This window comes from Chroicocephalus ridibundus, chromosome Z (assembly GCF_963924245.1).
Source record: "Chroicocephalus ridibundus chromosome Z, bChrRid1.1, whole genome shotgun sequence".
In the NCBI taxonomy this organism is placed as follows: Eukaryota; Metazoa; Chordata; class Aves; order Charadriiformes; family Laridae; genus Chroicocephalus; species Chroicocephalus ridibundus.
The window spans coordinates 67,602,789-67,616,111 of NC_086316.1; positions in this window are offsets into that span (position 1 = coordinate 67,602,789).

Below are 13,323 nucleotides of genomic sequence, written 5' to 3' on the forward strand. Positions count from 1 at the left end.
CCCATCTTGCTCTCTCTTCAGTCCCAGTCCCCTTTTCACTCTCTTTGCCACCTACAGGCTCAGGAATTATCACAGTCTTTCTCATCACTTTGTTGCTAACATGGAGAATGTGTCGTCTGGAAAAAGAAAACGCTCTTGAAAAGCAAACATCCCAATAATTCAGAATATATTTTTGGGCTTTCAAACTTAAATATGGACATGGTGCTGCAATACTGAGGAACTTTTGATGCCTATGCTGTTGTACTCTTTAAATATCTATAGCACGCTTCCGTCAAGCAATGCATTTTAAAAGCAATTGATTACTGATGTAATTTTAAACCTTCAGAGCAGATCTGGCAGGAGCACGGTCCTTCATTGCAGGCTCGGTGCCTCGGGTTTTCTTTCCCTGGTTTCCTGTGCATGTGAGGGATTCACCCTATGCCTTCACAGCAGGTAGAAACCACTGACTGGTATGGGAAGTATTGCAGAGCTGTTCTTTGCAAAACTGAAGCAAGGCAATTACTTATCGCGGTCTTGCGGTTGTCAGTCCATGCTCTCTTTTGCTGATTGCACATATTTATGGTATCAATATCTTTTGCGGATTTTTAAAGGAAGGGAATGGCATCCATTGGCAACCTGCAACAGTTGGCTGGGAGAAACACGGTCCCAGTATGAATGGGTCACACCGACATCTTGTGGTGAGACGGGAAAATAGCCACGGAAAGAAAATCGCAAGCTGCCTGCTGTATGCTAATAACAGATATCATTATCAGTCTGTGAAATACGGGTATGGAAAGACAAATCAAAGGAAGAAAACTGCAAGACTTTAAATTACAACAGGCTATTTTCAAACTGATATAAGTTTCGTTCTCAGTATTTTGGACGGGGCAAAATAAATATTTGATTCATAGAATCATAGACTGGTTAGAGTTGGAACATTAAGATCATCTAGTTCCAACCCCCTGCCATGGGCTGGGACACCTCCCACTAGACCAGGTTGCTCAAAGCCCCATCCAGCCTGGCCTGGAACACTTCCAGGGATGGGGCATCCACAACTTCCTTGGGCAACCTGTTCCAGTGCCTCACCACCCTCACAGTAAAGAATTTCTTCCTAATATCTAATCTAAATCTCCCCTCTTTCAGTTTGAAACCATTACCCCTCATCCTATCACTACACTCCCTCATAAAGAGTCCCTCCCCATCCCTCCTGTAGGCTCCCTTTAGGTACTGGAAGGCTGCTGTAAGGTCTCACTGAAGCCTTCTCTTCTCCAGGCTGAACAACCCCAACTCTCTCAGCCTGTCTTCATAGGAGAGGTGCTCCAGCCCTCTGATCATCTTCATGGTCCTCCGCTGGACACATTCCAACAGGTCCATGTCCAACAGATCCATGTCCTTCTTGTGCTGAGGGCTTCAGAGCTGGACGTAGTACTCCAGGTGGGGTCTCACCAGAGCAGAGTAGAGGGGCAGAATCGCCTCCCTCGACCTGCTGCCCATAGTTCTTTTGATGCAGCCCAGGATGCGGTTGGCTTTCTGGGCTGCTGGTGCACATTGCCTGCTCATGTTGAGCTTCTCATCCACCAACATCCCCAAGCCCTTCTCCTCAAGGCTGCTCTCAAGCCATTCTCTGCCCAGCCTGCGTTTGTGCTCAGGACTGCCTCAACCCACAAGCAGTACCTTGCACTTCCCCATGTTGAATTTCCTGAGGTTCGCATGGGCCCACCTCTCAACCCTGTCCAGGTCCCTCTGCATGGCATCCCTCCCCTCCAGCACATCAGATGCTCCACACAACTTGGTGTCATTGGCAAACCTGCTGAGGGTACACTCAATCCCAGTGTCCATGTCAACAAAGATGTTAAACAGCACTAGTACCAGTACACACCCCTGAGGAACGCCACTCGTCACTGGTTTCCACTTGGACATTGAGGCATTGACTGCAACTCTTTGAGTGCGACCATCCAGCACATTCCTTATCCACTGAGTGGTCCATCCATCAAATCCATGTGTCTCCAATTTAGAGACAAGGATGTTGTGTGGGACAGCGTCAAATGCTTTCCAACAGTCCCGGTTGATGTTGGTTGCCTGCCTCTTATCCGCTGTCATAGAAGGCCACCAAATTTATCAGGCACAATTTGCCCTCACTGAAGCTTTGTTGGCTGTGACCATGGAAAGCCCAACTTTCCATGTCACTGCAGGAAGCTGTTCATGTTGAACTAACGGAAAACATAGAAAGCAGGGATCCTGATCAAGCTGTATTGTAAACTGCAAAAATGTAAGGTGCACAAACTCATGGGAATAACATATTTTTGATACGTATCTTAAAGAAATACAGGTGCATCCGGCTTGGCAGAACTTTAAAACAATAGATTGCCTTGTTGCAATTCTCAGCATGCTTGATTCCCCCCAAAGAAGTATGTATTTCAACTACCATTGAAATTCAGTAGCTGCTGGAAGGGGAAAAAAGTAAAAAGGATGAAGTGAACAAGAATTCTTCTAGCAAAAGCTAACAGGCTAAATTCAAAAGACAGCTGTGTAACTACCCAGATGAATTTAGTCAGAGCATTGCTATTACTTTTACCAAAGCACCCAAAGATGTCACCCATAACCTACTTCACATGTCGGTCAAAAGAGGTGCTGTGACATCAGACTTGGCAATACAGGAGAAACATAAGGAAGAGTAGGACTTTTGGGGTTCTACTGGTGCTGCGTCTGTTATACCCAATATGGGAATTTAAGCTTTGTGGTGATACTGGAGTTAGATAGTAAAATAAAATGTATGTGAGAATGGAATGTGGTGTGGCACTTATGGAAACTGGATGGTAAAGAACTATTTTTCACATGGTATTTAATATATTTTTGTAGAGCGGGAAAAGTATTGTCTCCTACTTGTGTCACTTTGAGTCCATTACTTCTTAGAGCTATGAGTTGTCCTTTTAGCTGGATTGTTAGATCTGGATGTATGTAATCTCTGAAGTAATCAAAAATGCAATCAGAACTACTGCAAGTGTCTAATCAGAAGCTGTCAGGTGTTCTGTTTTCAAGAAATATTGAGGGATTATTTTTTATTAATGTCTCATTCCAATCACATGGTATTTATATTGGTCAGTGAATCACAACATAACTCTTTCTGCAGCAAGATTTCATGCTGTGTTATGAAACTTCTTGCAAGTTGTAAAGGCTGTGCTGTTACACAGCCAGCTTAACTGAAGGAAGGCTTCAGTTTGTGGGTCATGTCCTTCAAAACCTGGAAAAGTCTGGATCTGCCCAGCCTCTTGGAAAATCTCTCCAGGGCACTGATGCTCACTCGTAACTGTAAACTTGATCTCATAATTTTAGATGCCTCTTAAGAAGTGGAAAACTAATCTCAGCTTTTGCACTAAGAATCAAGTGTTTGCTCATTTTTTAGGAAACTATGTAATAAATAAAAGAAAGCATGGAAAGGAGTACTATTTCGACACGCTACATCCACTATTACAAGGCTGTTTTTTGACATGTTGCGATGATAGAGGGGCAGATGAAAGGTGAGGATGAGGAGTGACAGGACCACAGCAGCTGCTGTTGGAGCAACATCTTTACAGAACAGTGAAGGAGTGAAAATGCAACTTACATAATACTGATTTTAAAATTTCAAATTACTATAAAATTTACTTTAAAGTGATGTCATGGAACTCTTTACAAGTATTTGCTTTGTTATTCACATGGCTTGTTTTTTAGGCATTTTTATGTCTGTTACAGGAAAATGTATCTGTGCCTCACAAATTCTTGAGGAAATCCTATAGAAAGTAAACTGTGGTATTTTATTTAGAGTGATAATAATCTGTTTACTTCTTGCACACAGAACAGTAGAGAGGAAATGAACAATTAAAAGAGAATAATGTGCCTAAGGGGTTGGAAGCTCTGTTTCGCCACTGAAAGGCAGGATCTAATGCACTCTTGCTGTAGAAACAGTGTTATTTTTCATCAGTTAAAAATTAACTACTGTTCCAAGAAGAATGCCAGTTTTCAGGTTGCCTCCTCCTCTGCCTCACTAAAGTCTTGACTTGAGACCTGATAGGAATAATTCAAGGTAGTTGAATACAGTAAGACTGCTGTATTTATTTTGGATCTGTTTACACTTCACAGAAAGTACTCACTTGCTTATTTAGGATGCGAAACATCTATTCCATGGATGACATTGTGAAGTTTGCATGTTTTTGGGTTGACCACTTTAGTGAAAATAGAAGCGCTGAAAATCTCACCTATGAAGTTCTGGGAGTGGGAATATTTCTGCTGTTTAAAATTAGGTAGTCCCTAAGTGTTCTAGAGGCAAGGCTGGAAAATCTAGGACCTAAATTACACATAAAATGTGCTAACATGTAATTAGCACAAAAACCCTATGATCTCAATTTGTTTAGTTTTTTCTAAGAACAAAGTTAAGACTGAAGTTAAATAGCAAGAATGAATTGAAGACCTATGGTGTATGGATGCTCTGGATATGTTTGTCAAAATAATTACTTGCCAGAAAATAATTGAACTTACTAAATGAATTTTTGAGATTTAAAATTTTCTGGAAGGGACTAAAGTTATAGCTGGACACACTTAATTGCTCAGCTACCATGAAAACATTGTATTATGACATGAATGCTAGATTCAAAACTATGTTATAGAATACATATTTCCATTTACTTAGGAAATTTTAGAGCTGTGGTCAACACTTTCTGAGTATTTGCTAGCAATGAGATATCAGCTGCATGGCCCTTGATATGAAGGTGGCTTGTGGCTTTAGCTAGCATCTGCGACCAGCGCTGGATGCTAAATGAAGCCACTGATTTATGGCATCCTGTGTTGTTGCATCATGCATCCTTTGTGACTGTGTCTTGTAGGTAGAACTGGAATCAGTGAGATTCTTCTTTAACATCAAAAATAAAAAAAAATTCCCCAAATAACATAAAAGTCACCCACCACCATGCATCACCAAGGCAGTTTAGTTCCCTAGAGCCAAGCAAAGAATCCCTGATCACTCAGCCTAAAACTTATTGAGGCTGACAGTCAACATGTTGGTCTGGAGGGTGGCAGGGTAGAAGCACCTCATCCAGAAAGTCCTTAAAAAGCAACTGCTGTGATTTGTGAAGGATATACAGGAAGAGTTTGCCATGGTGAGTGAACAATTCCTTTCTGAAGTGACATGAATGTGCTGTTCAATGTCAATGGACCTCAGGAAATAACTTCTATGATGAGCATCTTTAACTGACAAGGACCAGCTGGAGGCAGGGCGGGTCAGTAATGGGAGTGGAAGGCTTGCCCCAAGATCTCAAGTGTAGAGTGACTTACAGGGGATTGATACCATCGTCATATGGTGATTTAGTGGATAATGTGAAAGTTGTTGGTAGCAACATCTCCATTCTATGGGCCACCTATTTGTATCACAAAGACAGCCTCCCCCCCAGGTTTCCAGTCTTAGAAGTGAAGACAATAATTAATTGGCATAAACACTGACTACTCCATTCTCCACATGGAGAAAGCCAACTAAAATCTGGCTTCTATGTCAGAATTGTTATTGTCTTCAGCGTTGGAGTTAGAACAATATTCTCATATTGTCTTAATTTCCTGACTTTGGCAATGCCAGGAAGGCTGCAGATGTTGTAAAATGTGATGTTAGAGATAGTTTTTTGTAGATAGAGTTTTCATTCAACTCTGAGGACCAAATTCTGATATATAAACCACAATATCTTTATTGCAGTGGCACATAGTGTATACCAGTGCAGAATTTAATTTAACATTATCATTCATACTAGTTCTGAAATTACATATTCTTTCATAGCACAGGTTCAGCTCAGAAGACAGCACTTGGCCAGACTTTTCATGAAGATCACAGATTAAGGTTACCATGATTCTTAATTTACAAGACCTGGACAGTTATGATATTCCAATGCTTTAATGAAGCATTATGCCTGAAATTTAAAACTTATTTCTCCTCTCTCTTGTTTCATTTTCTGTTCATACATGTTAGTATTTGAAAAATCTGAAAACATGTTTTCTGGCCTGCTTTGTACAATTGCCTATATGCAAAGACTCCATGCCACAAAGGTTGGGAAAAAAACAACGGGAGACTTGCTTTTCTTCTTAAAAAAGTCTTTGTATCATATAACATACCGGCAGAATCTCACTCAGTCTTTACTATACTCTCTAAGGAATGATCTCTCTACATGTAAACATTTATAACATATGACCAGATACCTGGTTAGTAGGTAAGATAGCACTTTCTTTCCATTACTACAATACTTTTCTCTCACTACAGTACAGCTATTTTTATAACAATATAAAGCAGAATTGCTGTGCACAATCTCTTGCTTGTATGTTGTTCTACTGAAGATCAGAAGATCCTTAATTAAACTTTATTGTCCTACAGTTTATGTTTAGATAGCACGTTGTGCAAGAAATAAAATATTTGTAGTGAGATCATGAGAGCACAATAATGTTTATAAAGGCAGATTTATCTCCCTTGTCATAGAGGCTGCTTTAGTTTCACAGTAGAAGCTGTTTTTTTTATAGTAATCTTTGCTGTACTGAGTACGTAAATCAGGTTTGTGCAGGCTAATAGGATAGTTCTGTAGTCATATTTGTAACACGGGATTTTAAAGTCATTACCTATTCTTGGAGAGAAGTTTTCAAAAATAATTCAGATCTTTATTGGGCATTTTTAAGTGTGTTAGCTATTCCATATAGATTGTGGCGTTCTTTGGGGCTGGTCAAAGCTACTTACAGATGGACAAAGAGTATGAACTCTGTTGTTTATAAAACGAGGTGGGGCTTCTTTGTGTTATGCATAAACAAAGCCACAGGAAGATCATTCAGAAGAGTTAACCATAAACAGAAGCACAAACCACAGCAGGGATTTGACATACAGTCAAAGGAGTTAGTGTTGTTGGCATTTTGTATCCATTCAATATATTATACGGAGTACAACTGATGGATGGATAAAGAAGTTAGAAGAAGAGAATGAGAGTGAAAGACCGAATGGATAGAGAGAAATGTTATAAAACTGAGGAAATTTGATTACTAGTGTACAAGCAAGCTCTCACTTAGCAAAATATACTGAGTGACAGTAGCCAAAGGCAGCTAGGTGTTGAACACCGAATGATTGTCTGCCCAGTTTGCCAGCTCCCTCCTCACTTTGCTATTCCCATCGCATTCAGTGGGGATATGGGAGAAATACAGTTTGCAGGATTAAACCTTATTCTAGCAACAGTCTAGGAGAGAAAGAACGACCAGACAGTTTCAGATGGACTCCACGCTGTCTCACTGCTATTCATTTTCTATCACTGCTGGAATTTTACTGTGGAAACAAATAGCAAAGAAAACAATAACAGGATTAAGGACAATGACAGCCTATTAAATCACATACTAGTGGTTTACAGCCTATGGCATTTTTTCCACTGGTGCAATGTTAGATTTATTTTTGGCAATGGTTTTGCCTTTTTTATGTACTATGTTTTAGCGTTAAGCACATGACCTAACTGAGGAGGGGGTGCTTTCTAGTTCCTCCCTGGGATGTAAGGATCCGCTTTGATACAGATCGTATGTTTTTGATTTAGTTTTCCCACCTGAATCTGTGTAACTTGGAGAGAGGCCCCTTTCTGCTCAGAAGCAAGAATTAGGGTCTCAGTTGCCAAGCCATGCTTCATTCTTCCCGGGTATAGGGAGCCACAGAGTGCAGTTAGCAATCAGTAGTAAACAATACTAATGAACTCTTCCATGACCCATAATTCTGGGAGGGCTAATGCGCACAGGCTGCATAGCAATAGAGGTTTGGGACTAACACACAAACAACTGGTAACTCTGTAATCCTGGGAGTAGTGTAGCACCGTAGAAAAGTGGCATCCTCTAAGGTTAGGTATTTAAACAGTGCAAGAGGACTCGGCTATTTTGAGACATTGATTTCACTTTCCTGTTCTTATTTTACTTGTTCCCAGAGTCAACAATGCATCCTGACTATACTATAAAAAGACACTGGACCATTCTGCAAGCTAAAAAGGTGTCATTTATTATTCTACTGCTGTAGTTCTACACTCTGACTACGTAAAAACTCAAAGGTAGTATTTCTTCTCAGTAAATGTTCAATTTCTTCAGTCTTTGAAGACACTTTGCATACTCAGATAATAATTTTAATTTCCTGATCTAAAATGTCCAGCATTATTTTCACATACTTTAGGCTTATTTTTATCCACATCCAAGTGTCAAGTAAGCATTTAGAAAGGTAGGTGATGTGGTTACAAAAGATGCTTGCTATGTACCAATTGCATATCAAGTGTATGACCACTTACAAAATTCGGCCCCATTTGAACATGCAAAAGGTACTAGGCATTTCCAAAATGCAGCTGCTGCAGTTGCTTGTCTTCAAGAGCTTGTTACCCTTAAAGTCTACATCTCATAGGTGCGGGTGAGTTCATTAAGTGAGTTCATCTTTCTGCCTCTACATTGGCTGCTGTAGGAGACTGCTACACGTCAGCTCTGCCTTTTGTACAAACTAATATGGAATTAATTGTCTGCATTTACAGAATCTCCTTGTGTTACCAGATACAATCCTCTGCAGTTATTACCTCCAGATGTGGGGAGGAAGGGTAGCAGGAATACCTGGCTCCATTAGCCGACACTTTGTTTGACTACAGCAGGTCTGACCTGGAATGTCAAGACCTGGTCTGCAACAGTGTTAAGCACTTAGGGCTGTACTTACAGATAATATTAAAAGCTGTCTGGCTCTGGCTGGGATAGTACTTGATGCTAATTATTGCAGAATCCTGTCTGTCTTATATTAGGTACCCCAAATCAATGGATACTTTGACCTTTAACTTTGTGTGCCTCGTTCCTGCTGCTGAAAGAAAGCGGTAATAATATTCTCTCATCTTAAAGGATCGTTGTGAAAATGAACCAATTAATAGCTGTGAAGCACTTAGATAGTATCATAATGCGTGCCAAAGCAATGAATAATTTTGTCCTCAGACAGGATTTGACAAGTGGTGAGTAAATAATACATGGGGCCCACACACAGCAATAATAAAAGTAAATCAAAAGGAAAATTGAATACTGAATAAGATAGTAGTCGTGGAAAATAGACAGTTGAGTTATCTAATTAGACAGCATGTCATAATAGACAGGCACATGCAAACTGAATTAAAGCTGCACAGGAAATCTTAAATCTAGCATTTTCTTCTTAAGTAAGTGCTTGATTTCAATGGTGGTATTAATATTGTGTTTTGAACATTTACTGTACTACAGCGACAACTGTTAGGTTTCTATTCCTCTCCTTTTTTATCAGCATGATACATAATTTGCTATGATGCGGGATGTGTAGATAGATAGAATCGCATTTGGAAAATAATTCAGATAGTAATGTAAAGTTATCTGAGATTAAGTTAGATCTGAGCACACTGTGACTCCCATCTGCTCCTCCTCCATGAGAATTATGGATCAGCTGATGTGATAATTTGAAATCTGTTGGCTGTTTGCTCTCTGGAGACTGAATCTGTCAGGTATGTTCTGCCCACTGTCCCAGCCCAGATAAACCAGAACGTCCCCATCTGCAGCAGCAATGATTTCAGGAAAGGCAGGCAGCACCTGGCAGGATCTAGGTTAAAATGCCTCTATTGGAAGTTTCCATTCATATCCCACTGAAATTATTGGGAATTTTACCAATATCTGTTGGTATGTAGTAATATGTCTTAGATCTCTGCAAGCTAGATATCAAACAGGGAACATGTGAAAAATATGACTTTTGCCCAGGTTCAGTTCTGAGACTGTGCATTAATATGCATGCTGAACAGTTGAACAGGGCAAAAATTAAGAATTAGTGATCAATACTAATGAGGACTGTGTGCTCTAAACACAAACGTACTGTGCTTTTTGCTCACAATATGTACAGCTTTACTTGAAAGATTCTCCCAGTCTTTGGTTATTTTAGTACCACTACTTATAATTTTTCATGTGTTCAAAGTAACATTAATCTTTAGCCTGAATTCCCTCAGTAAGTATTAACAGAGTTACATGTTAATGAATTAACAGACTCACCTTCCTTGTCTTCTGAAACACTCCATGCAGAAGCAAGTGATCAGATTTCATGTTAGTTATACAGAAAGCTTTAGTTTATAATTTAGCCAGGACTACAAAAATCAGATATGATCCAAATCTATTTCTCCTTCATGCTGAAATAAACCAGGAATAAAACAGAATAGGTATTCCTACTCACATATTCATCAGATGGGTAAAGAAAAGTAGCCAACACTTTGGCTGCTGGCCTCTCCCTCAGGGGAAAAAAGAAAAAACCCCTTAGTCGTGAGAGTCAAAAGACCCTGTAAAGCATGCCTTGGACTTGCTCCCATAGCTGAAATTTATTCAACTACCACATAGAATACCTAACCCTTAATCTGCTTCTAAAAACCCTGACTATTGTGAGCTGTTTTCCTGATTTGAGATTCAGTTTGGCTGAGAGATCTGTTAACTTCTTTTAAATTGTGATTCCCTTCATTCCTTCATGGGCCAGCTACTTGCCATTTTTTCCCATCCTCGCGACTAGGTGGAGGATGCTCAAAGAACAAATGCAGCTTATTCCTAACCAAGAATTCTTCAAGATGAACTCAGAATATTCACATCCTTGTCTTGCTTTCCTCCACCTTTGGAGCTGTAATTGCATCTAGGATAGAGGAAAGAAATGCACTGAAGTGGATGAATTCACGTGCTGTCCCTAGACCCTCATCTTGAAAACACATAGGAACAGTGGGAGAAGGGGGAGAGTGCTAGTGTAAAGTTCCCACCCACACAGTAAATTGCCTGAGTGGAAATGCATTTCCAAGTGCGCATGCCCTCTGTCATATTTATTCCTCTACCCCTGACTATAATCCAGCTCAGCTTCTCAGCTGCGTTAGTCTGCTCCCTAGCATGTCTGTGGTGTTTCTGGGTTTGTGCTGGTCAAACGATCATCACTAAGTGGTTTTATTACTCACAAGATAGGTTTATAATTCAGCTGCCAAGACATTAGCAAGAAAGGATGGCTGGATTTGTGGTTAGGGCACTGAATTAGAAAGAAAGAAATCCATTCTTGGTTCTTGGCTCTCCTGTAGTCTTTTGTCTATGCCTTCTGGCAAACCACAGTCTTTCTGTTCCGCTTTCAAACAGCGGGGGAAGAGGTATCAGGATCCTAGCCCTATTTAGATTATTGAGCTTTTCAGGTGAGACAGTACCTTCTAATGCATGTATGCAAATACTCTTATACTGAGACAAGGTAGCGTATGGGGTCTTCAGAGACAAAAGACAGAGCAAACAAGGATCATAGGAATTGTAAGTATGAAGGTGTATCACTAGTGACAGAGACAAAATTGAGTTTAATATGAAAACACCTTCAATATTCCTGATGACACCACAGAACATCTTGCTGACTCAGGTATCAGAGATGGACTTACTGGAAGAGATAAGCCCTCCCCCCTTCTCTATTATGGCATCAAGTATGTCACTTGCTTCATAGAATGTGATAGCATAGCAGTGGATGACCACATGCAATGATACAGGCTGGGGCATCTTTATAATGCAACTGAAAATACAGGCTACAGCAAGTGGGGGGTGAGTACACAGAAATTAGGAAAGTGTGTAGTAATCAAAGTTTGTCAAATGGATGCATATTCAATAGAAACAAAGATGTTTTCAGCAGGTTTACCTTTTGCTGCTGTTGGTAAAGTAAATGTAATTGTATTGCTGCCCTGTTTGTATGGCTGAAGATCTTGCTTTTGTTTTATTCACAAGTAGAATAATAGTTTGCAAAGAAAACACAAAAGAATGTCCATTCTAGGCTTACTACACTATAGCACAATTTATTTTTTAATAGTACCATTAATTATAGTACTATTCTACAATGAGCTTTTACAGGATGAAATTGCTTGAGTTCAACTTAAAATTAACAATTGTAGGCTCACCTACAATCACCTACCTTTGTAGGGCAAAGTTTATATTGAAATTCAATGTTGCATGTGTAAGGACTGAAAAGGAGCAAAAGGACAAAAGGATTAAATATTTGTTTTTATAATACCTGTACTGTAGAAAGAGCAAAAAATAATCATGCCCCAGAGTCTTGTTGGACATTAATGTGAAAAAATGTTGCAGTGATAATAAGTGAGGTAAGTGGCTGTATGTGCTAATGTGCTAAACTGCAAATGTGAAAAATGTTGAGAATATTTGTGGATAATTGCAAGAAGCACAATTGCAATTGTTACAAGCACACTGCAGGCACAGCAGTTTTTATAAAATAAATTTATTGATGGAGTTAATTTTTTTTTAAACTGTCTTAGAATGCCAGGTGTTAGGTATAGTCCTCTGCTACCCTGTGTGGTTGAGGTACAATAAATACTGTCAGAAGCAATAAAACCTCTTACCGTGCATATTATATGTATGTTGTTCACTCCATAGATACTATAACTCACATTTTCATGATAGACGCTAGTCAGATAGACAAGATTTAAAAAGCAAATCCCGGACATGAAACTTTCTGAGTACAGACTGAAAGAAAATCCAAAGCTATTTGTATGAAGTGTGCCCAGATACTACTATGAATGTGAGAGCTGCCACATGAGTAATAAAAAGGAGCTTTTGTTGCAGTTTCTGCCAAAAACCCACATAAGATGGACTTCAGATAAGCAATCCTGACCAAACAAACCCTGGTGTTAACGAGTATTTCACTGACCAGTTTTTACATCACTTTTTCCTTACATCCTAATTTTTGTCTTTTTTTTAGGTCTGTGCTTTGTTGGCTGGTTTTCTGTCACAGGAGACAGAAAACTTTTCTTGTTCTACTCTAGTTGTTTCTATTGCACTGAAAGTGGGAGATATTTAGAAGCCCTCTTTATCTCTCAAAACGTCCTTGATGGCTATAAGAATTCCCTTGCTGGTGGGGTCTTTTTGGTTTTTTGGTTGGTTGGTTGATTGGGGTTTTTTTGTTTGTTTGGATTTTTTTTGTTTTGTTCTTTTTAAATCTAATCTGGAAAGAAAAAGATCTTTAAAATATTGTTCATTTATGAGTTCTTGAAAACTGGGGTTCAAAGCATATTTTCTCTCTTGGTTTATGCAGGCTCCTATTCATAAAGCAGACTGTAGACACTAGAAAATCCCTAACTCCACCTCATTAATCAATAAGAAGTTACAGGAGTTCAGGACTTAATTCAAATTTAAAGTCAATAGGAGTCTGTTTATGTCTTTGGATCAAATGGTAAAAAATTTACTACCTTTTCAGACCACAGTTTCATCAAAGAGTATGCATAAAATCCACATTCCTTTCTTCCTTCTTGTAAATTTTCGGGTTGTCCTGATGTTTTTCTGGATAACATGCAA